Here is a 26,239-nt window from a genome sequence, read left to right as displayed (position 1 = left end):
GGGTTGTGATCACCTGTATAAAGGATGCAATCTGGAGAGTAAGGAACTTGTTGGTGTTGCAAAATAAACTGTTGACAGTGGGTGAAACAAAAAAACTTGCGCTCTCCTTTGTGAAAGATTATGTGTCGCGGGATCTGTCTGTTGGAGGCCTGGAAAAGGTGATGATGGAATGGCATCTGGAACGATGGGAAGGCGGGATGGATTGGGTCACTGAGCTGGTTGATGGGTCTGGGTGTGGTTTCATGGGGTCAGGGTGAAGGATGGTCTTTAGGGGCACATTCTTGCGTGTACAAAATGTTTGTGAATGTAAAATAATGTATTAGGTAGGTGTTTCGAAATCGGTTAAAAGCATATATGGAAAGGCTTGTGGTTTGTAGGTACTGTATTATTTATTGTTTTATTGTAATTGATATAGCTTGAAGTATATATTAATAAAATATATATAAAAAAAAAAAAAAAAAAAAAAACTCTGTTTTCACTTAATATCTGAGACGTACCCCATAGGGGGACCGTCTATATTAAATTGATTTTAGGAAGCGGGATATGGAAGCGGGGCTTGCTCCGTCCACTCCACGCATCGACCCGGTATTGCCGTACCTCCGGGAACGGTGCACAGTTCTAAGAAAGGAAAAAAGAGAGAGAGCCGTTCGCTCGCTGCTAGTCAGATCGCTTCTATCTACTCGGGGTGAGGTGGAGGAGGGAGGGAGTGGGTGGAGGGGGGTGCGAGCGGGAAAGGACCTTGCGCGAGCAAAAGAAGGGCGAGTTTTCGTTGCTTTTTTTTTTTTTTTTTTTTTTTTTTTTTTTTTTTCCCGTTTTTTTTTTTCTTTTTTTTTTTTTTTTTTTTTTTTTTTTTTTTTTTTTTTTATGTTCATATTTATTCTCAGGCAGGCCTAGCACACGCAGCAGGCCAGTGTAGCAGCAGCATCAGCAAAGCGCCCTTTCGCCGGGGCGGAGCGGCAGATGCGTTTTGGGAAGAGTTCACTTTTTTTGTTTTGCGTGGCGGTGGCCTCGCCCTGCCGCTTGGCAGAGGGGAGGGCCTTTGGGCCTTTGTGCCTTTGGGCCGGCCGGAAGGGCTCGTCCGCCAGCAAAGGCACACACTGGCTTTTCTACAGCTCGAATAAATCGTTCGCCCTTTACTAAAGATTTCCGTGGAGAGGGGCATTTACGAGTTCGATCCAATTTTTAGACAGCCCTTCCCCTCAGGGAGGGGCACCACCTGGAGTTTAAAAGCAGAACGACCACAGAAAGGGCGGTCGCCCCCGTTGCAGCCCGGCACCTTTCCTTCCTTCCTTCCCTCCTTCCTTCCTCCCTCCCTCCGCCCGCCCGAGAAGCAAGTACCACGACGGCTGCGGCGGGCGGCCGCGCCCGGGGCGTTTGTCCAAAACCATTGTGGGCATCGCTTCTCTGCCTCTTGGCTCAGATCAAGTGTAGTATCCGTTCTTATCAGTTTAATATCTGATACGTCCCACATAGGGGGACCGTCTATATTAAATGGATTTTTGGAAGCGGGGGATGGAAGCGGGGCTTGCTCCGTCCACACCACGCATCGACCCGGTATTGCAGTACCTCCGGGGACGGTGCCCATTTTCAGGAAAGGTTCAAAATGAGGAGAGAGAGAGAGAGAGCGAGCGACACGCGCATGCGAGCGGAGCGAGAGATGAGAGAGGAAGAGACCCAACACCCTCCCTCCTCCCTCCCACCTCCCCACCTTCCCTTCCATGGGACGCGCCGTTTTCCGCTCTTTTGTTCTTTTTTTTTTTTTTTTTTTTGTTTTTTTTTTTTTTTTTCATATTTCATATTCAGGCAGGCCCAACACACGCAGCAGGCCAGTGTAGCATCAGCAGCAAAGCGCCCTTTCGCCGGGGCGGAACGGCAGATGCGTTTTGGGAGGAGTTACCTGTTTTTGTTTTGCGTGCGTGGCCGCGCTGCCGCTTGGCAGAGGGGAGGGCCCTTGGGCCTTTGGGCCGGCCGGAAGGGCTCGGCCACCAGCAAAGGCACGCCCCGGCTTCTCTACAGCTCGAATGAACATTTCGCCTTTTACTAAAGATTTCCGTAGAGAGGAGCATTTACGAGTTCGATCCAACTTTTGGACAGCCCTTCCCCTCAGGGAGGGGCTACACCTGGAGTTTAAAAGCAGAACGAGCACAGAAAGGGCGGTCGCCCCCGTTGGAGCCCGGCACCTTTCCTTCCTTCCTTCCTTCCTTCCTCCCTCCGCCCGCCCGAGAATCAAGTACCACGACTGCTGCGGCGGGCGGCCGCGCCCGGGGCGTGTGGCCAAAACCATTGTGGGCATCGCTCCTCGGCCTCTTGGCTCAGATCAAGTGCAGTATCTGTTCTTATCAGTTTAATATATGATACGTCGTAGCCCCACGCGACTAGAGAGTCGTCGGGTTTAGTTAATCCGCAGAAGGAGTTCTCTTACGTCACTCTCATTTACCACGCATCTCGAACCGTATTGCAGTAGTACCTCCGGGATCATAGTGACCATTTTCCGAAGTCAAAAGAGAGAGAGAGAGAGAGGCGACTGCTTCAGCAGTTACGCGAGCTTCCTTGAGATGCGCGAGCGAATACGAGGAGAGAGCGCCCCCCCCACCATACATCCATCCCTCCACCTCCCCACCTCCCCTTTCCTGGGACGCGCCGTTGTGCCCGCTCTTTTCGTCTTTTTTTTTTTTTTTTTTTTGTTTTAATGATTTCATATTCAGTCAGGACTAACGCACGCAGAAGGCCAGTGTAGCGCAGCAGCAGCAGCAGCAGCAAAGCGCCCTTTCGCCGGGGCTGAACGGCAGATGCGTTTTGGGAAGAGCTCCCTGTTTTTGTTTTGCGTGCGTGGCCTCGCTGCCGCTTGGCAGAGGGGAGGGACTTTGCCTTTGGGCCTTTGGGCCGGCCGTAAGGGCTCGGCCACCAGCAAAGGCACGCTCCGGGACTTCTCTACAGCTCGAATGAACCTTTCGCCTTTTACTAAAGATTTCCGTGGAGAGGAGAATTTACGAGTTCGATCCAATTTTTGGACAGCCCTTCCCCTCAGGGAGGGGCTCCACCTGGAGTTTAAAAGCAGAACGAGCACAGAAAGGGCGGTCGCCCCCGTTGGAGCCCGGCACCTTTCCTTCCTTCCTTCCTCCCTTCCCTCCCTCCGCCTCCGCCCGCCCGAGAAGCAAGTACCACGACTGCTGCGGCGGGCGGCCGCGCCCGGGGCGTTTGGCCAAAACCATTGTGGGCATCGCTTCTCGGCCTCTTGGCTCCTATCAAGAGAACAGAGAAGGCGAAAGTAATATCTGGAAAGCGTGAGCTGGAAAGAAAATTGCTGGAGAAATGGAAGAAGGAATGAGAGGAAGGAACACCCTGCGATTCCAACTGAAGCAGTTGAGTGGATTATGGGGGAGGAGAAAGTTTGTCCTGGAGGTCTTGTTCGAGCTATTCAAGCTGGATCCAGAAGAGGTGCTGTGTTTAAAGGACTTCATAGCAAAGGGAAGATTTGACCTGACCCTGTACACAGAGGAAGATTGCTGGAAGGTGATGAAGGTGTTCGAGGAGAACAAGGAGAGGCTGCCGGCCAGTGTTTTTAACCTGGAACCGCTGTTTCTCATGGACTGGAGAGCAGTGTTCGTGTCGATGTCCTGCCCGTTTGTACCGGTGGAGGACATCACTACCAGTCTGAAGAGGAGCTGTGAGCTGAAAACAGAGGTGCCAGAGAAGGTAATGGACACTGAGAAAGTTTGGAATGGAGTGTGGAAGTTTTCAGCAAGACTGTTCATCAGTGAAGGGAGGATGGTTCACATTCGGTCTGACCTGATGATAGGAGCGGTGAGGGGAACGGTATTTTACAGAGGGCAGCCAAGAACATGTTTTAAATGTAACAGTACTGGTCATTTCGCTGCAGATTGTGAGGAAGTGGTCTGTAAGAACTGCCGACAGACAGGGCATGTGTCCAGGGATTGCCCCAGTGGAGTTGTGTGCAACCTCTGTGGCTCCAAGGAGCATTTGTACAGGGACTGCCCACAGAGAGCTAAAAGTTATGCGCAAGCAGCCAGCGACGGGGCTAAGAAGGAAAATGACAGAAAAGAGAAAGAACAGCCGAGCAAGAAGCCAGAGAAAACTAAAGGACTGGAAGAAATGGACACAGAGCCAAACAAAGAAGCAAGTGTTGGGGGAGGAGTCCAGAAGGATGGAGGCGGAATGGCGGGAAAAACAGCACCAGGGCAGACAAAGGAAAGGGGCGGAGTTACAGGAACTAAGGAAAAGAAGAAGGGAGAAGGCGCTTCAAAGGTCGACCAGCAGAGGGCCTCAGAAAAGCAGTCCACTCCTGACCCAATGGAGGTGGATGTACAGAAGAAGAGGAAAGAAAGAGGGAATGAGGAGTTGGCTAGTGAAGGAGAGTCAAGAAGGGTAAGAGGAACAGCTGGCCCGAGTTGGAGTGAGAGTGTGGAGGAAGAGGAGAAGAAGAAAGCCAGAGAGGAACAAAGGAGAGAGCCAGAACTTAGAACGTGGGATTCTGGGAGAGGTGATGGGAAGGAGGAGGTCCTTATGCTGCAGTTCTGTAGGAAGGAGTATTCTGAATTGGTGGCATGGGAGCTAAGGATGAGGAAAAGAAATCCAACAGAGGAGGAGGTAGGACGATACCACGCAGAGAGACAGCGACTACTGAAGAATGCGAGGTGGAAGGAAAAGGAGCTGGAAGAAAAGAAAAAATGTCAAGATAGGAGTTAAAGAAAGACTGCTTTTATTTTGATATATGTCTTGTTTTTCATGAAAGAAGTATTGTGTTGATGTATAATCGTATTTATTGGTGATTTTGAGTAAGGATATTTGTGTTTAATGTTTTTGAGTTCTGTTTTTTGAGATATGACTTTTTTGTTTATGAATAAGTATTTGGTTTTGAAAAGTATAGAAGTTTTTTATTTTTTGTTTTGATGTATAATTGTTTTGTTTCATGATAAGATTAAAATTTATTAATTAAAAAAAAAAAAAAAAAAAAAAATTTTTTATCAGGTTTTTTAATATTTGATACGTCCCCCATAGGGGGACCGTCTATATTAAATGGATTTTTGGAAGCGGGAGATGGAAGCGGGGCTTGCTCCGTCCACTCCACGCATCGACCCGGTATTGCAGTACCTCCGGGAACGGTGCCCATTTCTCAGAAAGGTCAAAGAGAGAGAGAGAGAGAGAGCGAGCGAGCGAGCGAGCGAGCGAGCGAGCGAGAGAGAGAGAGAGACCCACCCACCTCCCGGAGGGCCCCACCTCCCTCCCCCTCGGCTCCCCACCCTCCCCTTTCCTGGGACGCGCCGTTTTCCCGCTCTTTTCGTTCTTTTTTTTTTTTTTTTTTTTTTTTTTTTTTTTTTTTTTTTTTTTCATATTTCATATTCAGGCAGGCCTAACGCACGCAGCAGGCCAGTGTAGCAGCAGCAGCAGCAGCAGCAAAGCGCCCTTTCGCCGGGGCGGAACGGCAGATGCGTTTTGGGAGGAGTTCCCTTTTTTTGTTTTGCGTGGCCTTGCTGCCGCTTGGTAGAGGGGAGTGCCTTTGGGCCTTTGGGCCGGCCGGAAGGGCTCGGCCACCAGCAAAGGCACGCTCTGGCTTCTCTACAGCTCGAATGAACCTTTCGCCTTTTACTAAAGATTTCCGTGGAGAGGAGCATTTACGAGTTCGATCCAATTTTTGGACAGCCCTTCCCCTCAGGGAGGGGCTCCACCTGGAGTTTAAAAGCAGAACGAGCACAGAAAGGGCGGTCGCCCCCGTTGGAGCCCGGCACCTTTCCTTCCTTCCTTCCTTCCTTCCTCCCTCCGCCCGCCCGAGAAGCAAGTACCACGACTGCTGCGGCGGGCGGCCGCGCCCGGGGCGTTTGGCCAAAACCATTGTGGGCATCGCTTCTCGGCCTCTTGGCTCCGATCAAGTGTAGTATCTGTTCTTATCAGTTTAATATCTGATACGTCCCCCATAGGGGGACCGTCTATATTAAATGGATTTTTGGAATCGGGAGATGGAAGCGGGGCTTGCTCCGTCCACTCCACGCATCGACCCGGTATTGCAGTACCTCCGGGAACGGTGCCCATTTCTCAGAAAGGTCAAAAGAGAAAGAGAGAGAGAGAGATCTCTGAGCGAGCTCGCCCCCTGTGCGCATGCGAGCGAATGCGAGAGAGAGAGGGAGAGAGGAGGTGCCACCACACATCCCTCCCTCCACCAAGGAAGGAAAGGACCCTGCCGCGGCAAAAGCGCGAGCCGAGTCTCCGTTCTTTTTTTTCTTTTTTTTTTTTTTTTTTTTTTTTTTTTTTTTTTTATTTCATATTCAGGCAGGCCTAACACACGCAGCAGGCCAGTGTAGCAGCAGCAGCAGCAGCAGCAAAGCGCCCTTTCGCCGGGGCGGAACGGCAGATGCGTTTTGGGAGGAGTTCCCTGTTTTTGTTTTGCGTGCGTGGCCTCGCTGCCGCTTGGCAGAGGGGAGGGCCTTTGGGCCTTTGGGCCGGCCGGAAGGGCTCGGCCACCAGCAAAGGCACGCTCCGGCTTCTCTACAGCTCGAATGAACCTTTCGCCTTTTACTAAAGATTTCCGTGGAGAGGAGCATTTACGAGTTCGATCCAATTTTTGGACAGCCCTTCCCCTCAGGGAGGGGCTCCACCTGGAGTTTAAAAGCAGAACGAGCACAGAAAGGGCGGTCGCCCCCGTTGGAGCCCGGCACCTTTCCTTCCTTCCTTCCTTCCTTCCTTCCTCCCTCCGCCCGCCCGAGAAGCAAGTACCACGACTGCTGCGGCGGGCGGCCGCGCCCGGGGCGTTTGGCCAAAACCATTGTGGGCATCGCTTCTCGGCCTTTTGGCTAAGATCAAGTGTAGTATCTGTTCTTATCAGTTTAATATCTGATACGTCCCCCATAGGGGGACCGTCTATATTAAATGGATTTTTGGAAGCGGGAGATGGAAGCGGGGCTTGCTCCGTCCACTCCACGCATCGACCCGGTATTGCAGTACCTCCGGGAACGGTGCCCATTTCTCAGAAAGGTCAAAAGAGAGAGAGAGAGAGAGAGAGAGAGAGAGAGCAGAGAGAGAGAGAGAGAGAGAGAGAGAGAGAGAGAGAGAGAGAGAGAGAGAGCCTGGGACGCGCCGTTTTCCCGCTCTTTTCGTTCTTTTTTTTTTTTTTTTTTTTTTTTTTTTTTTTTTTTTTTTTTTTTTTTTTTTTTTTTTTTTTTTTTTTTCATATTTCATATTCAGGCAGGCCTAACGCACGCAGCAGGCCAGTGCAGCAGCAGCAGCAAAGCGCCCTTTCGCCGGGGCGGAACGGCAGATGCGTTTTGGGAGGAGTTCCCTGTTTTTGTTTTGCGTGCGTGGCCTCGCTGCCGCTTGGCAGAGGGGAGGGCCTTTGGGCCTTTGGGCCGGCCGGAAGGGCTCGGCCACCAGCAAAGGCACGCTCCGGCTTCTCTACAGCTCGAATGAACCTTTCGCCTTTTACTAAAGATTTCCGTGGAGAGGAGCATTTACGAGTTCGATCCAATTTTTGGACAGCCCTTCCCCTCAGGGAGGGGCTCCACCTGGAGTTTAAAAGCAGAACGAGCACAGAAAGGGCGGTCGCCCCCGTTGGAGCCCGGCACCTTTCCTTCCTTCCTTCCTTCCTTCCTTCCTTCCTCCCTCCCTCCCGCCCGAGAAGCAAGTACCACGACTGCTGCGGCGGGCGGCCGCGCCCGGGGCGTTTGGCCAAAACCATTGTGGGCATCGCTTCTCGGCCTCTTGGCTCAGATCAAGTGTAGTGGCATGACCTTATCAGGCGAATATCTGATACGTCCCCCAAGGCGTACCGCTGGAAAGATGGATTTTTGGAAGCTGGAAAATGGAAGCAAGGCTTGCTCCGTCCACTCCACGGATCGACCCGGTATTGCAGTACCTCCAGGAACAACTGACTGGATTGTGGGGGAGGAGAAAGTTTGTGAAGGAGGTGCTGTTGAAAGGACTTTTTGGATTGGAGGAGAAGTCTATTGCTGTTTTCAGATTATATTGCCAGTTTTTTGATTTGACCTTTTATGCAGTGGAAGAGGCCTGCTGGGACCTCCCTCCCCACCTCCGTGCTGGGATACTTGATCAGAAGAAGAGAGGTGAAAGGCCTTTTTCGTGTTTTTTTTTTTTCCCTTTTTTCTGAGGGAAGGAAAATGGTTTTGTGACGATGTCCAACCCATTTGTTGGGGTGGAGGACATCGCACAGTTTGAAAAGGAGTTTTGAGCTGAAGAGTTTCGGGACCTTTGAAAGTAATGGACCCTGAAAATGTTTGGAATGGGAAGTGGAAATTTACTGCTAGGCTGAAGATCTGCAGTTCAAAGGAGGGGGGTATGATACATTTCCGGGACATTTACAGATTGGAGCGGTGAGAGGGGTTTTTTAAGTTACAGAGGGCAACCGCGAAAGTGTGTTTAAGTGTAACACTGAAGGGCATGAGGCGAGGAGTGCAAAGTAATGCTGCCAGAAATGTGGGCGAAAAGGGCATGTAAGAACTGTAAAACCCCACAGGTTGCATATGTCCAGAGCACTGCCACCTGTGGATAGAGAGTGTGGAAAGCGTCTATGGGTCCACCCTCCGCCCGCCCGAGAGCAAGTGTACAGAGTGACTGCCCAAAGAGCCCGGGGAGTTATGCCCAAAAGCCAGTGTGGTGGGGCTTCTAAGGAGGTGAGCTCCGATCAAGAGGGTGGTGAACAGCCTGAGAAAGATGGGAGAGAAAGGGAATGAGCCAGAGGAGTAAAGGGGGTGGTGATGTAAGTAAGGAAGGTGGTGTTGGGGGAGGAGTCCCCAGAGGAGGAGGCGGAATGAGCGGGAAAAAGTGAAACAGGAAGGACAAAGGAAAGGGGCGGAGTTTCGGGGGCTGGAGGGAGAAGAATGGTGGGGCGGTTCAAGGAGACCAGCAGAGGACCTCAGAGGAGCATCCGGAGGAAACGGATGGAGGGAGGAGCTTTGTTTGAAGAAAAAGAGGAAGGAGAGAGAAGGAAAGGAGGTGAGGAGTTGAGGAGTGAAGGAGAGTCAAGGAAGGGAAGGTGCAGCTGGCCCGAGTTGGAGTGAGAGTGTGGAGGAAGAGGAGATGAAGAAAAGAAGAGGAGGAACAAAGGAGAGGCCTGAACTTAGGGTGGGATTCTGGGAGAGGTGAAGGGAAGGAGGAGGTGTTATGCTGCAGTTTTGTAGGAAGGAGTATTCTGAATTAATGGCATGGGAAAGGAGAGAGGAAAAGGAGGTGATAACAGAGGCAGAGGTGGAAAAAATACCACGCAGAAGAGGAATAGAGCGACTACTGAAGAATGCGAGGTGGAAGGAAAAGGAGCTGGAAGAAAAGAAAAAATTAAGAAGTAAGGAGGTTTAAAAGAAAGATTTTGTTTTATTTTGATATTGTCTTGTTTTTCATGAAAGAAGTATTGTGTTGATGTATAATCGTATTTATTGGTTTTGATTTTGAGTAAGGATATTTGTGTTGTAATGTTTTTGAGTTTGATGTGTTTTTGAGCAAATTGATGACTTTTTTGTTTGAAGAATAAGTATTTGGTTTTTTTTATTTTTTATGCTAAAGATTATTGTAATGAAATGATTTTGTTTTTTTTTTTTTGTTTGAATGTTTTTTTTGTTGTTTGGTGTATAAGGATTGTCCGAAGAGCACGAATGGAAAATTAAAAAAAAAAAAAAAAAAAAAAAAAAAAAGGAGACGATCAGTTTAATATCTGATACGTCCCCCATAGGGGGACCGTCTATATTAAATGGATTTTTGGAAGCGGGAGATGGAAGCGGGGCTTGCTCCGTCCACTCCACGCATCGACCCGGTATTGCAGTACCTCCGGGAACGGTGCCCATTTCTCAGAAAGGTCAAAAGAGAGAGAGAGAGAGAGAGAGAGAGAGAGAGAGAGAGAGAGAGAGAGAGAGAGAGAGAGAGAGGAGCAGAGAGACCCTCCCCCCCTCCCTCCCCCCTCCCCTTTCCTCAGGAAGACGCGCCGAGATTCCCGATCTCTTTTCGTTCTTTTTTTTTTTTTTTTTTTTTTTTTTTTTTTTTTTTTTTTTTTTTTTTCATATTTCATATTCAGGCAGGCCTAACACACGCAGCAGGCCAGTGTAGCAGCAGCAGCAAAGCGCCCTTTCGCCGGGGCGGAACGGCAGATGCGTTTTGGGAGGAGTTCCCTGTTTTTGTTTTGCGTGCGTGGCCTCGCTGCCGCTTGGCAGAGGGGAGGGCCTGCCTTTGGGCCGGCCGGAAGGGCTCGGCCACCAGCAAAGGCACGCTCCGGCTTCTCTACAGCTCGAATGAACCTTTCGCCTTTTACTAAAGATTTCCGTGGAGAGGAGCATTTACGAGTTCGATCCAATTTTTGGACAGCCCTTCCCCTCAGGGAGGGGCTCCACCTGGAGTTTAAAAGCAGAACGAGCACAGAAAGGGCGGTCGCCCCCGTTGGAGCCCGGCACCTTTCCTTCCTTCCTTCCTTCCTTCCTTCCTTCCTCCCTCCCTCCGCCCGAGAAGCAAGTACCACGACTGCTGCGGCGGGCGGCCGCGCCCGGGGCGTTTGGCCAAAACCATTGTGGGCATCGCTTCTCGGCCTCTTGGCTCAGATCAAGTGTAGTATCTGTTCTTATCAGTTTAATATCTGATACGTCCCCCATAGGGGGACCGTCTATATTAAATGGATTTTTGGAAGCGGGAGATGGAAGCGGGGCTTGCTCCGTCCACTCCACGCATCGACCCGGTATTGCAGTACCTCCGGGAACGGTGCCCATTTCTCAGAAAGGTCAAAAGAGAGAGAGAGAGAGAGAGAGAGAGAGAAGAGCGAGCGAGTTTTCAAGATTATGATAAGTTTTTTGATTTAGAGCAGAGAAGAGAGGCTCGGAGCGTTTGGGATAATTATCAGCGGAAGAAAAATGAAAGGCCTTTTTCTTTGTATATTGGAGACCTCCCCTTTCCTGGGACGCGCCGTTTTCCCGCTCTTTTCGTTTTTTTTTTTTTTTTTTTTTTTTTTTTTTTTTTTTTTTTTCATATTTCATATTCAGGCAGGCCTAACACACGCAGCAGGCCAGTGTAGCAGCAGCAGCAAAGCGCCCTTTCGCCGGGGCGGAACGGCAGATGCGTTTTGGGAGGAGTTCCCTGTTTTTGTTTTGCGTGCGTGGCCTCGCTGCCGCTTGGCAGAGGGGAGGGGAGTTTGGGCCTTTGGGCCGGCCGGAAGGGCTCGGCCACCAGCAAAGGCACGCTCCGGCTTCTCTACAGCTCGAATGAACCTTTCGCCTTTTACTAAAGATTTCCGTGGAGAGGAGCATTTACGAGTTCGATCCAATTTTTGGACAGCCCTTCCCCTCAGGGAGGGGCTCCACCTGGAGTTTAAAAGCAGAACGAGCACAGAAAGGGCGGTCGCCCCCGTTGGAGCCCGGCACCTTTCCTTCCTTCCTTCCTTCCTTCCTTCCTTCCTCCGCCCGCCCGAGAAGCAAGTACCACGACTGCTGCGGCGGGCGGCCGCGCCCGGGGCGTTTGGCCAAAACCATTGTGGGCATCGCTTCTCGGCCTCTTGGCTCAGATCAAGTGTAGTATCTGTTCTTATCAGTTTAATATCTGATACGTCCCCCATAGGGGGACCGTCTATATTAAATGGATTTTTGGAAGCGGGAGATGGAAGCGGGGCTTGCTCCGTCCACTCCACGCATCGACCCGGTATTGCAGTACCTCCGGGAACGGTGCCCATTTCTCAGAAAGGTCAAAAGAGAGAAGAGAGAGAGAGAGAGCAGAAGCGAGGAGAGTGCCAGCGAGGGAGCGAGTCCCAGAGGTAGAGAGAGAGAGAAGAGAGAGAGGAGAATAGAAGGAAGACCCATGGAGAGAGACTGGAACCAAGGAGTATCCCTCCCCCTTTCCTGGGACGCGCCGTTTTCCCGCTCTTTGTAGGAGGGAGTTTTTTTTTTTTTTTTTTTTTTTTTTTTTTTTTTTTCATTTTCATATTTTCATATTCAGGCAGGCCTAACACACGCAGCAGGCCAGTGTAGCAGCAGCAGCAAAGCAGCAGAGCGCCCTTTCGCCGGGGCGGAACGGCAGATGCGTTTTGGGAGGAGTTCCCTGTTTTTGTTTTGCGTGCGTGGCCTCGCTGCCGCTTGGCAGAGGGGAGGGCCTTTGGGCCTTTGGGCCGGCCGGAAGGGCTCGGCCACCAGCAAAGGCACGCTCCGGCTTCTCTACAGCTCGAATGAACCTTTCGCCTTTTACTAAAGATTTCCGTGGAGAGGAGCATTTACGAGTTCGATCCAATTTTTGGACAGCCCTTCCCCTCAGGGAGGGGCTCCACCTGGAGTTTAAAAGCAGAACGAGCACAGAAAGGGCGGTCGCCCCCGTTGGAGCCCGGCACCTTTTTTTTCCTTCCTTCCTTCCTTCCTTTCTCCGCCCGCCCGAGAAGCAAGTACCACGACTGCTGCGGCGGGCGGCCGCGCCCGGGGCGTTTGGCCAAAACCATTGTGGGCATCGCTTCTCGGCCTCTTGGCTCAGATCAAGTGTAGTATCTGTTCTTATCAGTTTAATATCTGATACGTCCCCCATAGGGGGACCGTCTATATTAAATGGATTTTTGGAAGCGGGAGATGGAAGCGGGGCTTGCTCCGTCCACTCCACGCATCGACCCGGTATTGCAGTACCTCCGGGAACGGTGCCCATTTCTCAGAAAGGTCAAAAGAGAGAGAGAGAGAGAGAGAGAGAGAGAGAGAGAGAGAGAGAGAGAGAGAGAGAGAGAGAGAGAGAGAGAGAGAGAGAGAGCCTCCCTCCCCACCCTCCCCCCTTCCCCCCTGGGACGCGCCGTTTTCCCGCTTCGTTCTTTTTTTTTTTTTTTTTTTTTTTTTTTTTTTTTTTTTTCATTTTTCATATTTCAGGCAGGCCTAACACACGCAGCAGGCCAGTGTAGCAGCAGCAGCAAAGCGCCCTTTCGCCGGGGCGGAACGGCAGATGCGTTTTGGGAGGAGTTCCCTGTTTTTGTTTTGCGTGCGTGGCCTCGCTGCCGCTTGGCAGAGGGGAGGGCCTTTGGGCCTTTGGGCCGGCCGGAAGGGCTCGGCCACCAGCAAAGGCACGCTCCGGCTTCTCTACAGCTCGAATGAACCTTTCGCCTTTTACTAAAGATTTCCGTGGAGAGGAGCATTTACGAGTTCGATCCAATTTTTGGACAGCCCTTCCCCTCAGGGAGGGGCTCCACCTGGAGTTTAAAAGCAGAACGAGCACAGAAAGGGCGGTCGCCCCCGTTGGAGCCCGGCACCTTTCCTTCCTTCCTTCCTTCCTTCCTTCCTTCCTTCCTCCCTCCCGCCCGCCCGCCCGAGAAGCAAGTACCACGACTGCTGCGGCGGGCGGCCGCGCCCGGGGCGTTTGGCCAAAACCATTGTGGGCATCGCTTCTCGGCCTCTTGGCTCGATCAAGGGTTGCGATCGGTGGTGTATTGCGGATAGTGCAATTGTAGATTGTCTTGTTAAGTAATTTTTTTTTTCTTTTTGTTGTGCAGGTGCCCCGGAGGTGTTTTCTTTTCTTGGAGGGAAAGGTCAAGAAGGAGCAGAGCAGGAGGCAGTTTTTTTTCTACGGGGGTAGGGCCCTTTGGGGCTGGCTTCCTTCTTTTTTTTCTTTTTTTGGTGGTTTTTATTTAGACTAGAATGTCTTTTTCTAGGTTTGGAGTGAGGCGGCACTGTTGTGTGCGCTTTAGTTTAAAACAGTGTTTTAGAGAGGGAAATGGGAAGACTGAACTGACAAGGTTTGAGTTTAGTAAAAATGTGTTGCAAAGGACTCTGGGATTTAGTGCAGGTGAGATTTTTTGTCTCATTCCTTTGACTAATGGCTTTTCTTGGGATGTTAGTTTTGTAAATGATACAAGCTTTAGGAAATTTTGGAGAGTAAGGGATGAATTGGGGTCTAATGAGGTGTTGGAGAAATTCGAAGTTGAAGCTTTAACAGATAACTCTGTGAAAACAGTGATTGTTAGAATGTTCAATGAAACCGTATCCGAACAAGATGTGAATACCTGGATAGCAAGGTATTGCGTGGTTAAAAGGAGTGCTGTGAGAGTGCTGGACTCAGATCAGATTTGGAATGGTTCATGGAGGATTCTGGTAAAGCTTTATGATAGTGCTACAGGGTATGGTGGGTTTAGACACATCCCGTCGGATATAACCTTGGGACCAAATAGAGGGTTTGTGTTTTATCAGGGCCAACCAAAGTTGTGCAGGAAGTGTGGTGAGATGGGGCACCTGGCAGTGGTTTGCAAGAAAGAAATTTGTGGAGTTTGTAAGGAGGTGGGACACTCTTCAATGGATTGTGTAAGCGAGAGAAGATGTAACCTGTGTGGAAAGGAGGGTCATTTGTTTAGAGACTGCCCACAATCCTTTGCAAACAGGACGAGAGCAGGGAGGGTTCAGGATATGACTGGTGTGGGAACTAAGAACACTGTAAATGTGGATGTGGATGCAGAGGTGGAAAGGAATGACCAAATTGTCGTAAACCTGAATGTGGATTTGTCTAGTGATTTAGCCGTATCGCCATTTTCTACAGAGAGTGTTGAGTTAGAGGAAGAGGCCTGTGAGGGTGCCGGTGTGCTGAGTTGTTCGGAGGTGATTGGAGGAGAGGGAGAGGGCGTGTCTGAGAGTCAAGGGGTTGTGCCTGAAACACCGATGAGTGAAGAAGAGGGGGGTGAAGTAAGGGGGGACCTTGTGGTTGGTGGAGAGATGGGTGGGAATGAGTTTGGAGAAGAGAAAGGTGGGATGGGTGGAGTGAAGGAGGCTGGGAATAAGCCTGGTGTGAGTGTTGGGGAAGGATCAAAAGAAGACAAGACTGCAAAGGAGACTGAGAATGTGAATAATAATGAAGCTGTACAAAGAGGGAGGAGTGCTACAGTGGGTGAGAGGGAGAGGGGGAATAGGAGTGAGTCTGGTGGGAGAGGGGGGAGTGTTGAAAGGGGGGAAGCTGGTGTTAGGTATATCAGGAGTCGACAGAGAAGTGCTAGTGTGATTGAGGTTATGGATGTGGAAAAGGCAACTGACAAAAGGAAAATAGAGAAGTGGGAGTTGGCACAAAGCCAAAAAAACAAAGAAGACGAAAAATAAGGATGAGAGTAGTGAGTCTGAGCAGGATGAGGAGCGGGAAAGGGGAGAAAGGAGTGGTGCTTCTTTCTTGCTCCCTGGTTTTTCTCCGAGCAGTGAGATAGGATCCCCTATTTTTGATGGGGGAGCGAGAGATTTTGGGAGTGAAAGTGTGTATGAGAATGTGGATGATTTTGTTGAGGCAATGAGTATGAGTAAAAGCAAGTAGTTTTTTGTTTGATATGGCAGTACAAATCTTTCTCTTTCTTGATGCTGCTGATAACAACTTTAAACGTGAGAAGTGTGAAGAGTGAAGGAAGATGCAAAACGGTTTTACATTTCCTTGGAACAGTCAATACTGATGTTGTGTTTTTGCAAGAATGTGGATTATCCTTCCAAGATAACTATGTGGGTATGGAGAGAATGTGGGTACATGGCGAGTCTGTCTGGTCAGGAGGGAATGGCTGTAAAGCAGCTGGAGTAGGGATTCTTTTCAAAAACAGGAATTTTGTGATGGAGAGTAAGGAAGTGATAGAATGTGGGAGAATGCTGGTTGTGGATGTGAAGTACCTGGGGAAAGCATTGCGTTTTATTAATGTGTATGCATCCCCAGATAAGGAAGAAAGATTTGAACTGTTTAAGAAAATAAGGAAGCTTTTAGATACAACACGTGTGTGTATTTTGGCCGGGGACTTTAACACAGTGTTAAAGGCATCGGATAGAAGGACGAACCCTGAGGGAGTTAAACTAGATAAAACATCAATAGTTTTGAATGAACTCGTGACAGATTTTAGGCTTCTAGATGTCTTGAAAGCTGTGAAACCCGGTGAGAATGTGTACACATGGGTGAGTGATGATGGAACAAAAGCTTCTAGAATAGACTTTATTTTTTCTTCAAACAGTGTGCGGTGGGATAAGTGTGATGTAGTGCCTGCGTTCTTTACTGACCATTGTATGGTGACTGCTAGGATGGGAATGGAGGGGGTGTGTGAGGTGGGGAAGGGAGTATGGAAGCTGAATGTGGAGCTGTTAGAGGATGAAAGGTTGGGGAGAAAGTTTAAACGTAGGTATGAAGAGTGGCAGACTGTGAAGGATATGTATGGGTCAGTAAGTGAATGGTGGGAGTGTGTGAAAGAGAGAATCAAAAAGTTCTTTGTGACAGAAGGTAAAATCAGGGCAGCCAAAGGAAGGAAGAGAATAAATGGGTTGCAATGTAGACTGGAACATCTGGTCAAATTGCAAAGGCAGGGGTTTCCAGTGAACGATGACATAAAGGAAATAAAAAGCAAATTGAAAGAGTTGTTTGAGAAGCGGTGCAAAGCCGTGATGTTTAGAAGTAAAGTGCAATATATTGAAGAAAATGAGAAATGTACCAGGTTTTTTTATAAAAAGATTGTGGACAAGAAAAAGGCAATGACTGGCCTGAAAGATGAAGATGGCAGTATTAAAAAAGACACCAAAGGAATGATGGAGGTGGTGGAGGATTTTTATAGTGCTCTATATAGGGAGAAAAATACTGAAGGGAATGTGATGGATGAATTTTTGGAGGAGTTGGACTGTGTGGTGGATGGAGGGGAAAGTTTGGAAAAACCTTTAGATCTGAAGGAAGTGACAGAGGCAATGAAGTCCTTTAAATTGGGGAAAGCGCCTGGTAGAGATGGCTTGCCAAGGGAGTTTTACTCCAAATTTTGGGAAATAGTAGGTCCTGATATTCTAATGGTTTATAATGAAGTTATAGCTGTGGGGGAAATGCCGCCCTCTTTTAGGGAGGGGATCATTACCCTTATTTTCAAAAAGAACAGCAGGGAGGAGTTGAAAAATTGGAGACCAATAAGTCTATTAAATGTCGATTATAAGTGCTTGGCAAAGATTTTAACATCAAGGATGAAAACGGTGATTGACAGTGTAATCCACCTGGACCAGACCTGTGCTGTACCAGGGCGGAGGATAACGGACAGCCTCATTTTGTTAAGAGATTCTGTGTTTTATGCCCGTGATAGAAATTATCCTTTGTGTGTTTTGAATCTGGACCTGGAGAAAGCCTACGACAGAGTCTCGCACAAGTTTATGTTAAGGGTGTTAGGCAAAATGGGGTTTCCGGCGAGTGTAGTGAAATGGGTGGGTTTGCTGTACAAGAACATACAGAGTAGAGTCTTAGTTAATGGGGTCCTCTCAAAAGTTGTCCCAATTAAATGTGGTGTGCGGCAAGGCTGCCCTTTATCACCGATTCTGTTTATCTGCTGTTTGGAACCTTTGGTCAATATTTTAAGAAAAGATCAAAGTGTCAAAGGAATGTCTGTACCAGGGGGTGGTGGGAGAATGGTAAAAATTCTGGCATACATGGATGATGTAACTGTCTTATGTAGCGACAGAAGGTCAATTAGAAGGACCCTTTGGCACACAGAAAGATATGGTCTAGCATCAGGGGCAAAGCTGAACAAAGAAAAATCTGAGTGTATGTTTTATGGTAATTGGCCAGAGGCTCCAGACAGTGATGTATGTGTTAAAACTGATTCTATCAAGGTTTTAGGTTTGAAGTTTGATAGCACAGGATCTGGTCAGCTGAACTGGGTGGATGTAGGGGCGAGAGTGTCACAGAAGCTAGGATTATGGTCGCTTAGAAATCTGACAATGGAAGGAAAGGTTCTGGTCTTAAAATCTACAATTTTGCCCATGCTGTTTTACATCGCGGTTGTGTTCCCTCCAACAACACATGTCTTGAAGATTTTGAATAGGACTTTGTTTTGTTTCTTTTGGGGGTCAAAGAGTGAGAAAGTAAGGAGAAATGTTGTGGTTAAAAATGCCCTTTTAGGAGGCAAACAGTTTCCAGATATAAATTTGGTTCTAATTGCAAAGTATGTCGTTTTACACGTGCATATGTGTTTGCTTGGAAAATGTACAGCTGCTTTGTTTTTGAGGTTCTATATGGGAGCAATGTTAAGGTCCTTTAAAATGTATAATGTTCCGTTAACAGTACCAACAGTTTGGGAAATGCCTTTCAACTTCTCACTGATTAAAGATTTTATTGTTAAGAATGAATTAAAGAATATAGAGAAAGAGTACTGGGAGGACTATAGGAAGGTGGTCAGACTTGTTCAGAGCAAAGATACTATCTGTCCTGTCAGGTGGTACACCGCAGATCAGGTGGAAAGGATTTGGATAGAGGTTGCCCATCCAAGGCTCTTGACTATACATAGGGACTTGGCCTGGCTGATAGCCCATGAGGCCTTGCCAGTCAGACAAATGATGCACAGACGGCAAATGGCGAAGACTCCTAGATGCCCTCGTCAGGGTTGTGGAGCGGAAGAATCAGCTGAGCATCTGTTGGTTAATTGCAGCTTCGCACAACATGTTTGGGCTGAGGCTGACACCTTTGTAAAAGAATATTGTGAAGGAGAGACAGTAAATGAGCCCATGATATTATATGGGAAACATAATGAAAAGATGAGCAAGAACAAGTGGTATGTGTTGTGGGCAATACTGAACTCCTTTAAGGACGCAATATGGAGAGCAAGAAATGTTCTGGTTTTTAGGAATGCTCAGCTCTCAAGTTCGGACTGCGTGAGGCTGGCTTTGAGCATCCTAAAGGATTATGAAATCAAAGATCGTCGGGAGTCGGGGAAGCAGAAGGCGGAACAAATGTGGAAGGTGGGAAAGTGGATTGGTGGGCAATGGGCTGTTGGCATTGGTTAGTGTTTCTGGGTGTTTTCAAGGGTTTTGGATGAGGAGGTTATTTAGGAAGGGCAAAGGTTTTCTTGCTTTGAACAAAGCTGAATCGCTACTGTTATAGTTTTTCTTGATTAAGTGTATTTGTTGTAATGTCCTTTGTGTGATTTGATTTGTACAGTGAAAGGTACTGCATGGAAAGATTATTTTTTGTGTGTGGATCCTGGCTACTGGAGTGGTCTGAACGCAGTATAGATGTTTCAGTTTTGTTTGGACTGTAATGAATGTAATATGGAAAGATTTGTGGAAGGAAGTGTTATTGTTTTTGACAAGTATTGGAATGTTTTGGACTATGGGATGTTTTTGTTTTTGTAAATAGTATGGTTATTGTAACCATAAATGTGATGTATTCATATTGCAATGAATTAATAAATATTTTCTAATAAAAAAAAAAAAAAAAAAAAAAAAAATCTGTTCTTATCAGTTTAATATCTGATACGTCCCCCATAGGGGGACCGTCTATATTAAATGGATTTTTGGAAGCGGGAGATGGAAGCGGGGCTTGCTCCGTCCACTCCACGCATCGACCCGGTATTGCAGTACCTCCGGGAACGGTGCCCATTTCTCAGAAAGGTCAAAAGAGAGAGAGAGAGAGAGAGAGCGAGAGAGAGAGAGAGAGAGAGAGAGAGAGAGAGAGAGAGAGAGAGAGAGAGAGAGAGAGAGAGAGAGAGAGAGAGAGAGCCCCCCTCCCTCCCCACCTCCCCTTTCCTGGGACGCGCCGTTTTCCCGCTCTTTTCGTTTTTTTTTTTTTTTTTTTTTTTTTTTTTTTTTTTTTTTTTTTTTTCATATTTCATATTCAGGCAGGCCTAACACACGCAGCAGGCCAGTGTAGCAGCAGCAGCAAAGCGCCCTTTCGCCGGGGCGGAACGGCAGATGCGTTTTGGGAGGAGTTCCCTGTTTTTGTTTTGCGTGCGTGGCCTCGCTGCCGCTTGGCAGAGGGGAGGGCCTTTGGGCCTTTGGGCCGGCCGGAAGGGCTCGGCCACCAGCAAAGGCACGCTCCGGCTTCTCTACAGCTCGAATAAACCTTTCGCCTTTTACTAAAGATTTCCGTGGAGAGGAGCATTTACGAGTTCGATCCAATTTTTGGACAGCCCTTCCCCTCAGGGAGGGGCTCCACCTGGAGTTTAAAAGCAGAACGAGCACAGAAAGGGCGGTCGCCCCCGTTGGAGCCCGGCACCTTTCCTTCCTTCCTTCCTTCCTTCCTTCCTTCCTCCCTCCCTTCCTTCCCCCGCCCGAGAAGCAAGTACCACGACTGCTGCGGCGGGCGGCCGCGCCCGGGGCGTTTGGCCAAAACCATTGTGGGCATCGCTTCTCGGCCTCTTGGCTCAGATCAAGTGTAGTATCATGTTCTTATCAGTTTAATATCTGATACGTCCCCCATAAGGGGACTGGGATATTAAATGGATTTTTGGAACGGGAAGATGGATGCAGAACTTGATCCGTCCACTCGACGGAGTGAGGTTTTGGAGAAGTAATTGAAGACGGTGCCCATTTCTCAGAATTGAAGGATACACCAGGCGGAGCGAGAATTCTTTGTGAAGGAGGTGCTGAGAGAGAGAGAAAGGACTAAATTTGGAGGTGAAGTCTATTTTTTGTTTTCAGAACTATGAAAAGTTTTTTTTTTTTTTTTTTTTTTTTGAAGAATATTGGCTCAGAGCGTTTGGGATACTTATCAGCAGCAGAGAAATGAAAGCGCCTTTTTCCGGGGCGGAACGGCAGATGCGTTTTGGGAAGAGTTCCCTGTTTTTGTTTTGCGTGCGTGGCCTCGCTGCCGCTTGGCAGAGGGGAGTCGCCTTTGGGCCGTTTTTGCCGGCCGGAAGGGCTCGGCCACCAGCAAAGGCACTTGACTCTGGCTTCTCTGGAGCTCGAATGGAAATTTCGCCTTTTACTAAAGATTTCCGTGGAGAGGAGCATTTACGAGTTCGATCCAGATTTTTGGACAGCCCTTCCCCTCAGGGAGGGGCTCCACCTGGAGTTTAAAAGCAGAACGAGCACAGAAAGGGCGGTCGCCGAGTTGGAGCCCGGCACCTTTCCTTCCTGCAGGCGAAAAGGGCATCCTTCCTTCCTGTAAAACCCCCGCCCGTTGCAGAAGCAAGTACCACGGACTGCTGCGGCGGGCGGCCGCGCCCGGGGCGTTTGGCCAAAACCATTGTGGGCATCGCTTCTCGGCCTCTTGGCTCAGATCAAGTGGAGAAGAAAAGAGTGGAGGTGGGATGGTATGGATGGTGAGCGAGCAAAGGAGGGTGGTGATGGTGCAAAGAAAGATGGGAGTGGAGAGGGAATGAGTGGAGGGAGTAAAGGGGGTGGTGATGTAAGTAAGGATCGTGGTGTGGTGAGAGTGTACCTCCGTGGAGGGGGTGCCCATTGGTAAGGAAGTGAAAGGGGGTGGAGGTGTGGGTGTAGGTGGTGGTGGTGAAGGTGAGAGGTGGGGCGGACAAGAGAGCAAGAGAGTGAGGCGATGGAGGAAACGGAGAGTGAGATAAAGAAAAAGCGGAAGGACAGAGAACCTGGAGCCGGGAGCAGGAGTGAGGAGAGTGCCAACGAGGGTGCAGCTGGTTTTTTTTTTTTTTTTTTCATATTTCATATTGGAGGCCTAACAGGAGATGAGGAAAAGAAGAGGAGACCCATTAAGAGGACTGGAACCGAGGGATTTTGAGGGGCGGATAATGGAAGAAAAGGAGGATAATTTAATGCGGAGTCTTTGTAGGAGGGAGTTTTTTGAGTTAATGGCTTGGAAGGAGAGATTGTTGAAGGGGGTGATAACAGAGGCAGAGGTTAAAAAATACAGAACAGAAAGGAATAGAGTTTTGTTATGTGCAGATGGAAAGAACCTTTCGAGAAAAGAAAGGGGATTATTAAGGAGTAGGAGGTTTAAAAGAAAGATTTTGTTTTTGTGACAGCCCTTCCCCTTTTTGAGTTGCTCCAGAAATGTTGAAACTGAAGAGCACAGAGTGGGAATAAAAGAGCCCGGCACCTTTCCTTTTGTTTTTGAAATATTTGTTGTTGTATATGTTCCTTGGAAAATTGATATGTTTTATTTTGGAAAATTGATGGCTCTGTTATTTTTGAAGAATTGATGTATTGTGTGTTTTTGTTATTATTTTGATTATGCTAAAGTTTACTAATGAAATGTTTTTGAGCGTTTTTTTTTTGGCCGCGCCCGTTTGGGCGTTTTTTTTGCCAAAGAGATATGGTTTATGGGCATGTAATGTTTTCTTTTGAAAAGAATTAATGGCTCAGATTCAAGTGTAGTAAAAAAAAAAAAAAAATCAGTTTAATAATCTGATACGTCCCCCATAGGGGGACCGTCTATATTAAATGGATTTTTGGAAGCGGGAGATGGAAGCGGGGCTTGCTCCGTCCACTCCACGCATCGACCCGGTATTGCAGTACCTCCGGGAACGGTGCCCATTTCTCAGAAAGGTCAAAAGAGAGAGAGAGAGAGAGAGAGAGAGAGAGAGAGAGAGAGAGAGAGAGAGAGAGAGAGAGAGAGAGAGAGAGAGAGAGAGAGAGAGACCCTCCCCTTTCCCCCTTTTCCTGGGACGCGCCGTTTTCCCGCTCTTTTCGTTCTTTTTTTTTTTTTTTTTTTTTTTTTTTTTTTTTTTTTTTTTTTCATATTTCATATTCAGGCAGGCCTAACACACGCAGCAGGCCAGTGTAGCAGCAGCAGCAAAGCGCCCTTTCGCCGGGGCGGAACGGCAGATGCGTTTTGGGAGGAGTTCCCTGTTTTTGTTTTGCGTGCGTGGCCTCGCTGCCGCTTGGCAGAGGGGAGGGCCTTTGGGCCTTTGGGCCGGCCGGAAGGGCTCGGCCACCAGCAAAGGCACGCTCCGGCTTCTCTACAGCTCGAATGAACCTTTCGCCTTTTACTAAAGATTTCCGTGGAGAGGAGCATTTACGAGTTCGATCCAATTTTTGGACAGCCCTTCCCCTCAGGGAGGGGCTCCACCTGGAGTTTAAAAGCAGAACGAGCACAGAAAGGGCGGTCGCCCCCGTTGGAGCCCGGCACCTTTCCTTCCTTCCTTCCTTCCTTCCTTCCTCCTTCCTCCCTCCGCCCGCCCGAGAAGCAAGTACCACGACTGCTGCGGCGGGCGGCCGCGCCCGGGGCGTTTGGCCAAAACCATTGTGGGCATCGCTTCTCGGCCTCTTGGCTCAGATCAAGTGTAGTATCTGTTCTTATCAGTTTAATATCTGATACGTCCCCCATAGGGGGACCGTCTATATTAAATGGATTTTTGGAAGCGGGAGATGGAAGCGGGGCTTGCTCCGTCCACTCCACGCATCGACCCGGTATTGCAGTACCTCCGGGAACGGTGCACATTTCTCAGAAAGGTCAAAAGAGAGAGAGAGAGAGAGAGAGAGAGAGAGAGAGAGAGAGAGAGAGAGAGGAGAGAGAGAGAGAGAGAGAGAGAGAGAGATGAAAAGTTTTTTCCCTCCCCTTTTCCTGGGACGCGCCGTTTTCCCGCTCTTTTCGTTCTTTTTTTTTTTTTTTTTTTTTTTTTTTTTTTTATTTCATATTTTCATATCAGGCAGGCCTAACACACGCAGCAGGCCAGTGTAGCAGCAGCAGCAAAGCGCCCTTTTCGCCGGGGCGGAACGGCAGATGCGTTTTGGGAGGAGTTCCCTGTTTTTGTTTTGCGTGCGTGGCCTCGCTGCCGCTTGGCAGAGGGGAGGGCCTTTGGGCCTTTGGGCCGGCCGGAAGGGCTCGGCCACCAGCAAAGGCACGCTCCGGCTTCTCTACAGCTCGAATGAACCTTTCGCCTTTTACTAAAGATTTCCGTGGAGAGGAGCATTTACGAGTTCGATCCAATTTTTGGACAGCCCTTCCCCTCAGGGAGGGGCTCCACCTGGAGTTTAAAAGCAGAACGAGCACAGAAAGGGCGGTCGCCCCCGTTGGAGCCCGGCACCTTTCCTTCCTTCCTTCCTTCCTTCCTTTCCTTCCTTCCTCCCTCCGCCCGCCCGAGAAGCAAGTACCACGACTGCTGCGGCGGGCGGCCGCGCCCGGGGCGTTTGGCCAAAACCATTGTGGGCATCGCTTCTCGGCCTCTTGGCTCAGATCAAGTGTAGTATCTGTTCTTATCAGTTTAATATCTGATACGTCCCCCATAGGGGGACCGTCTATATTAAATGGAATTTTGGAAGCGGGAGATGGAAGCGGGGCTTGCTCCGTCCACTCCACGCATCGACCCGGTATTGCAGTACCTCCGGGAACGGTGCCCATTTCTCGAAAGGTGCAAAGAGAGAGAGCGAGAGAGGACACGGAGAGTGAGATAAACGAGAAGCGGAGAGGAGAAGGAGAGTGCTGTTGAGAGGAGAGGATTTGGAGGTGAAGTCTATTTTCTGTTTTCAGAACTATGAAAAGTTTTTTGGAGAAGGCCGTGTGCAGTGAAGAATTGGCTCCCTTTTTTTTTTTTTTTTTTTTTTTTTTTTTTTTTTTTTTTTTCCTTTTTCGATTAATGCAGATCCCTCTTTGCAAGGGAGGGCCATTGTTTGCAGCATGCAGCAAAGCGCCCTTTCGCCGGGGCGGAACGGCAGATGCGTTTTGGGAGGAGTTCCCTGACGTTGTTTTGCGAGCGTGGCCTCGCTGCCGCTTGGCATTTGGACCGGGAAGAAGAAATTTGGGCCGGGCGGAAGATTTCGTTGAAAGGAGGGGGGTATAGTACACCCTCCGGCTTCTCTACAGCTCGAATGAACCTTTCGTTTTTACTAAAGATTTCCGTGGAGAGGAGCATTTACGAGTTCGATCCAATTTTTGGACAGCCCTTCCCCTCAGGGAAATGCTCCACCTGGAGTTTAAAAGCAGAACGTGCACAGAAAGGGTTGTCGCCCCCGAGCACTGGAGCACCTGTACCTTTCCTTCCTTCCTTGGTTCCTTCCTTCCTTTTTTGAGGGCCCGTGAGAAGCAAGTAAGACGATGCTGCGGCGGGCGGCCGCGCCCGGGGCGTTTGGCCAAAACCAAAGGTGGGCATCGCTTCTCGGCCTCTTGGCTCAGATCAAGTGTAGTATCTGTTCTTATCAGTTTAATATCTGATACGTCCCCCATAGGGGGACCGTCTATATTAAATGGATTTTTGGAAGCGGGAGATGGAAGCGGGGCTTGCTCCGTCCACTCCACGCATCGACCCGGTATTGCAGTACCTCCGGGAACGGTGCCCATTTCTCAGAAAGGTCAAAAGAGAGTGAGAGCGAGAGGAAAGGAGAGAGAGATAAAGAAAGAGCGGAGAGAGAGAGAGAGAGGAGCCGGGAGAGAGGAGAGAGGAGAGTGAACGAGGGTGCAGCTGGTCCCCTGGTATGAAAGCGTGGAGACGAGGAGATGAGGAAAAGAAGAGGAGTTCTTTTTTTTTTTTTTTTTTTTTTTTTTTTTTTTTTTTTTTTTTTTTTTTTTTTTTTCATATTTCATATTCAGGCAGGCCTAACACACGCAGCAGGCCAGTGTAGCAGCAGCAGCAAAGCGCCCTTTCGCCGGGGCGGAACGGCAGATGCGTTTTGGGAAGAGTTCCCTGTTTTTGTTTTGCGTGCGTGGCCTCGCTGCCGCTTGGCAGAGGGGAGGGCCTTTGGGCCTTTGGGCCGGCCGGAAGGGCTCGGCCACCAGCAAAGGCACGCTCCGGCTTCTCTACAGCTCGAATGAACCTTTCGCCTTTTACTAAAGATTTCCGTGGAGAGGAGCATTTACGAGTTCGATCCAATTTTTGGACAGCCCTTCCCCTCAGGGAGGGGCTCCACCTGGAGTTTAAAAGCAGAACGAGCACAGAAAGGGCGGTCGCCCCCGTTGGAGCCCGGCACCTTTCCTTCCTTCCTTCCTTCCTTCCTTCCTTTTTTTCCGTCCGCCCGCCCGAGAAGCAAGTACCACGACTGCTGCGGCGGGCGGCCGCGCCCGGGGCGTTTGGCCAAAACCATTGTGGGCATCGCTTCTCGGCCTCTTGGCTCAGATCAAGTGTAGTATCTGTTCTTATCAGTTTAATATCTGATACGTCCCCCATAGGGGGACCGTCTATATTAAATGGATTTTTGGAAGCGGGAGATGGAAGCGGGGCTTGCTCCGTCCACTCCACGCATCGACCCGGTATTGCAGTACCTCCGGGAACGGTGCCCATTTCTCAGAAAGGTCAAAAGAGAGAGAGAGAGAGAGAGAGAGAGAGAGAGAGAGCGATAGAGAGAGAGAGAGAGAGAGAGAGAGAGAGAGAGAGAGCTCGAGAGTTTGGGAGAGAGAGAGCCCCCAAAAATGAGAGGCCCCCCTCCCCTTTCCTGGGACGCGCCGTTTTCCCGCTCTTTTCGTTTTTTTTTTTTTTTTTTTTTTTTTTTTTTTTTTTTTTTTTTTTTTTTTTTTTTTTTTTTTTTTCATATTTCATATTCAGGCAGGCCTAACACACGCAGCAGGCCAGTGTAGCAGCAGCAGCAAAGCGCCCTTTCGCCGGGGCGGAACGGCAGATGCGTTTTGGGAGGAGTTCCCTGTTTTTGTTTTGCGTGCGTGGCCTCGCTGCCGCTTGGCAGAGGGGAGGGCCTTTGGG

At 49.1% G+C, this 26,239-nt stretch overlaps 29 non-coding genes and 5 pseudogenes across 29 annotated transcripts; all 34 read left to right on the top strand.

Moving 5' to 3' along the window:
- The first annotated feature begins 411 nt into the window (after positions 1-411).
- Positions 412-619, top strand: LOC121311654 (annotated as a pseudogene).
- A 473-nt stretch (positions 620-1,092) lies between these two features.
- On the top strand, positions 1,093-1,210 carry LOC121311615. The gene has a single exon (XR_005949380.1). It is a non-coding gene; the product is annotated as a U5 spliceosomal RNA (small nuclear RNA).
- Positions 1,211-1,395: 185 nt separating this feature from the next.
- Positions 1,396-1,588, top strand: LOC121311638. The gene has a single exon (XR_005949402.1). It is a non-coding gene; the product is annotated as a U2 spliceosomal RNA (small nuclear RNA).
- A 408-nt stretch (positions 1,589-1,996) lies between these two features.
- Positions 1,997-2,114, top strand: LOC121311619. The gene has a single exon (XR_005949384.1). It is a non-coding gene; the product is annotated as a U5 spliceosomal RNA (small nuclear RNA).
- Positions 2,115-2,291: 177 nt separating this feature from the next.
- LOC121311653 lies at positions 2,292-2,401 on the top strand (annotated as a pseudogene).
- Positions 2,402-2,917: 516 nt separating this feature from the next.
- LOC121311614 lies at positions 2,918-3,035 on the top strand. The gene has a single exon (XR_005949379.1). It is a non-coding gene; the product is annotated as a U5 spliceosomal RNA (small nuclear RNA).
- A 1,879-nt stretch (positions 3,036-4,914) lies between these two features.
- LOC121311652 lies at positions 4,915-5,134 on the top strand (annotated as a pseudogene).
- A 429-nt stretch (positions 5,135-5,563) lies between these two features.
- Positions 5,564-5,681, top strand: LOC121311660. The gene has a single exon (XR_005949413.1). It is a non-coding gene; the product is annotated as a U5 spliceosomal RNA (small nuclear RNA).
- A 177-nt stretch (positions 5,682-5,858) lies between these two features.
- Positions 5,859-6,051, top strand: LOC121311636. Its single transcript, XR_005949400.1, has one exon. It is a non-coding gene; the product is annotated as a U2 spliceosomal RNA (small nuclear RNA).
- A 436-nt stretch (positions 6,052-6,487) lies between these two features.
- On the top strand, positions 6,488-6,605 carry LOC121311612. Its single transcript, XR_005949377.1, has one exon. It is a non-coding gene; the product is annotated as a U5 spliceosomal RNA (small nuclear RNA).
- Positions 6,606-6,786: 181 nt separating this feature from the next.
- On the top strand, positions 6,787-6,979 carry LOC121311589. The gene has a single exon (XR_005949354.1). It is a non-coding gene; the product is annotated as a U2 spliceosomal RNA (small nuclear RNA).
- A 411-nt stretch (positions 6,980-7,390) lies between these two features.
- On the top strand, positions 7,391-7,508 carry LOC121311611. The gene has a single exon (XR_005949376.1). It is a non-coding gene; the product is annotated as a U5 spliceosomal RNA (small nuclear RNA).
- Positions 7,509-7,694: 186 nt separating this feature from the next.
- On the top strand, positions 7,695-7,886 carry LOC121311649. The gene has a single exon (XR_005949408.1). It is a non-coding gene; the product is annotated as a U2 spliceosomal RNA (small nuclear RNA).
- A 1,815-nt stretch (positions 7,887-9,701) lies between these two features.
- LOC121311655 lies at positions 9,702-9,799 on the top strand (annotated as a pseudogene).
- Positions 9,800-10,219: 420 nt separating this feature from the next.
- LOC121311610 lies at positions 10,220-10,337 on the top strand. Its single transcript, XR_005949375.1, has one exon. It is a non-coding gene; the product is annotated as a U5 spliceosomal RNA (small nuclear RNA).
- Positions 10,338-10,522: 185 nt separating this feature from the next.
- On the top strand, positions 10,523-10,715 carry LOC121311634. The gene has a single exon (XR_005949398.1). It is a non-coding gene; the product is annotated as a U2 spliceosomal RNA (small nuclear RNA).
- Positions 10,716-11,176: 461 nt separating this feature from the next.
- LOC121311609 lies at positions 11,177-11,294 on the top strand. Its single transcript, XR_005949374.1, has one exon. It is a non-coding gene; the product is annotated as a U5 spliceosomal RNA (small nuclear RNA).
- A 181-nt stretch (positions 11,295-11,475) lies between these two features.
- On the top strand, positions 11,476-11,668 carry LOC121311633. The gene has a single exon (XR_005949397.1). It is a non-coding gene; the product is annotated as a U2 spliceosomal RNA (small nuclear RNA).
- A 461-nt stretch (positions 11,669-12,129) lies between these two features.
- Positions 12,130-12,247, top strand: LOC121311608. The gene has a single exon (XR_005949373.1). It is a non-coding gene; the product is annotated as a U5 spliceosomal RNA (small nuclear RNA).
- Positions 12,248-12,425: 178 nt separating this feature from the next.
- LOC121311632 lies at positions 12,426-12,618 on the top strand. The gene has a single exon (XR_005949396.1). It is a non-coding gene; the product is annotated as a U2 spliceosomal RNA (small nuclear RNA).
- A 402-nt stretch (positions 12,619-13,020) lies between these two features.
- LOC121311606 lies at positions 13,021-13,138 on the top strand. The gene has a single exon (XR_005949371.1). It is a non-coding gene; the product is annotated as a U5 spliceosomal RNA (small nuclear RNA).
- Positions 13,139-19,106: 5,968 nt separating this feature from the next.
- On the top strand, positions 19,107-19,299 carry LOC121311640. Its single transcript, XR_005949404.1, has one exon. It is a non-coding gene; the product is annotated as a U2 spliceosomal RNA (small nuclear RNA).
- A 428-nt stretch (positions 19,300-19,727) lies between these two features.
- Positions 19,728-19,845, top strand: LOC121311659. The gene has a single exon (XR_005949412.1). It is a non-coding gene; the product is annotated as a U5 spliceosomal RNA (small nuclear RNA).
- Positions 19,846-20,038: 193 nt separating this feature from the next.
- Positions 20,039-20,228, top strand: LOC121311645. Its single transcript, XR_005949407.1, has one exon. It is a non-coding gene; the product is annotated as a U2 spliceosomal RNA (small nuclear RNA).
- A 350-nt stretch (positions 20,229-20,578) lies between these two features.
- On the top strand, positions 20,579-20,697 carry LOC121311616. The gene has a single exon (XR_005949381.1). It is a non-coding gene; the product is annotated as a U5 spliceosomal RNA (small nuclear RNA).
- A 1,245-nt stretch (positions 20,698-21,942) lies between these two features.
- On the top strand, positions 21,943-22,149 carry LOC121311650 (annotated as a pseudogene).
- Positions 22,150-22,556: 407 nt separating this feature from the next.
- Positions 22,557-22,674, top strand: LOC121311605. Its single transcript, XR_005949370.1, has one exon. It is a non-coding gene; the product is annotated as a U5 spliceosomal RNA (small nuclear RNA).
- A 188-nt stretch (positions 22,675-22,862) lies between these two features.
- On the top strand, positions 22,863-23,055 carry LOC121311627. The gene has a single exon (XR_005949392.1). It is a non-coding gene; the product is annotated as a U2 spliceosomal RNA (small nuclear RNA).
- Positions 23,056-23,454: 399 nt separating this feature from the next.
- On the top strand, positions 23,455-23,572 carry LOC121311603. The gene has a single exon (XR_005949369.1). It is a non-coding gene; the product is annotated as a U5 spliceosomal RNA (small nuclear RNA).
- Positions 23,573-23,762: 190 nt separating this feature from the next.
- LOC121311635 lies at positions 23,763-23,955 on the top strand. The gene has a single exon (XR_005949399.1). It is a non-coding gene; the product is annotated as a U2 spliceosomal RNA (small nuclear RNA).
- A 439-nt stretch (positions 23,956-24,394) lies between these two features.
- LOC121311617 lies at positions 24,395-24,509 on the top strand. The gene has a single exon (XR_005949382.1). It is a non-coding gene; the product is annotated as a U5 spliceosomal RNA (small nuclear RNA).
- A 189-nt stretch (positions 24,510-24,698) lies between these two features.
- LOC121311631 lies at positions 24,699-24,891 on the top strand. The gene has a single exon (XR_005949395.1). It is a non-coding gene; the product is annotated as a U2 spliceosomal RNA (small nuclear RNA).
- Positions 24,892-25,330: 439 nt separating this feature from the next.
- Positions 25,331-25,448, top strand: LOC121311602. The gene has a single exon (XR_005949367.1). It is a non-coding gene; the product is annotated as a U5 spliceosomal RNA (small nuclear RNA).
- Positions 25,449-25,635: 187 nt separating this feature from the next.
- Positions 25,636-25,828, top strand: LOC121311629. Its single transcript, XR_005949394.1, has one exon. It is a non-coding gene; the product is annotated as a U2 spliceosomal RNA (small nuclear RNA).
- The last annotated feature ends 411 nt before the right edge of the window (positions 25,829-26,239 follow it).

This window comes from Polyodon spathula, unplaced genomic scaffold (assembly GCF_017654505.1).
Source record: "Polyodon spathula isolate WHYD16114869_AA unplaced genomic scaffold, ASM1765450v1 scaffolds_3279, whole genome shotgun sequence".
NCBI lineage: Eukaryota > Metazoa > Chordata > Actinopteri > Acipenseriformes > Polyodontidae > Polyodon > Polyodon spathula.
Note: the sequence above shows the minus strand (reverse complement) of the source record. Positions and strands in the feature narration are given on the sequence as shown.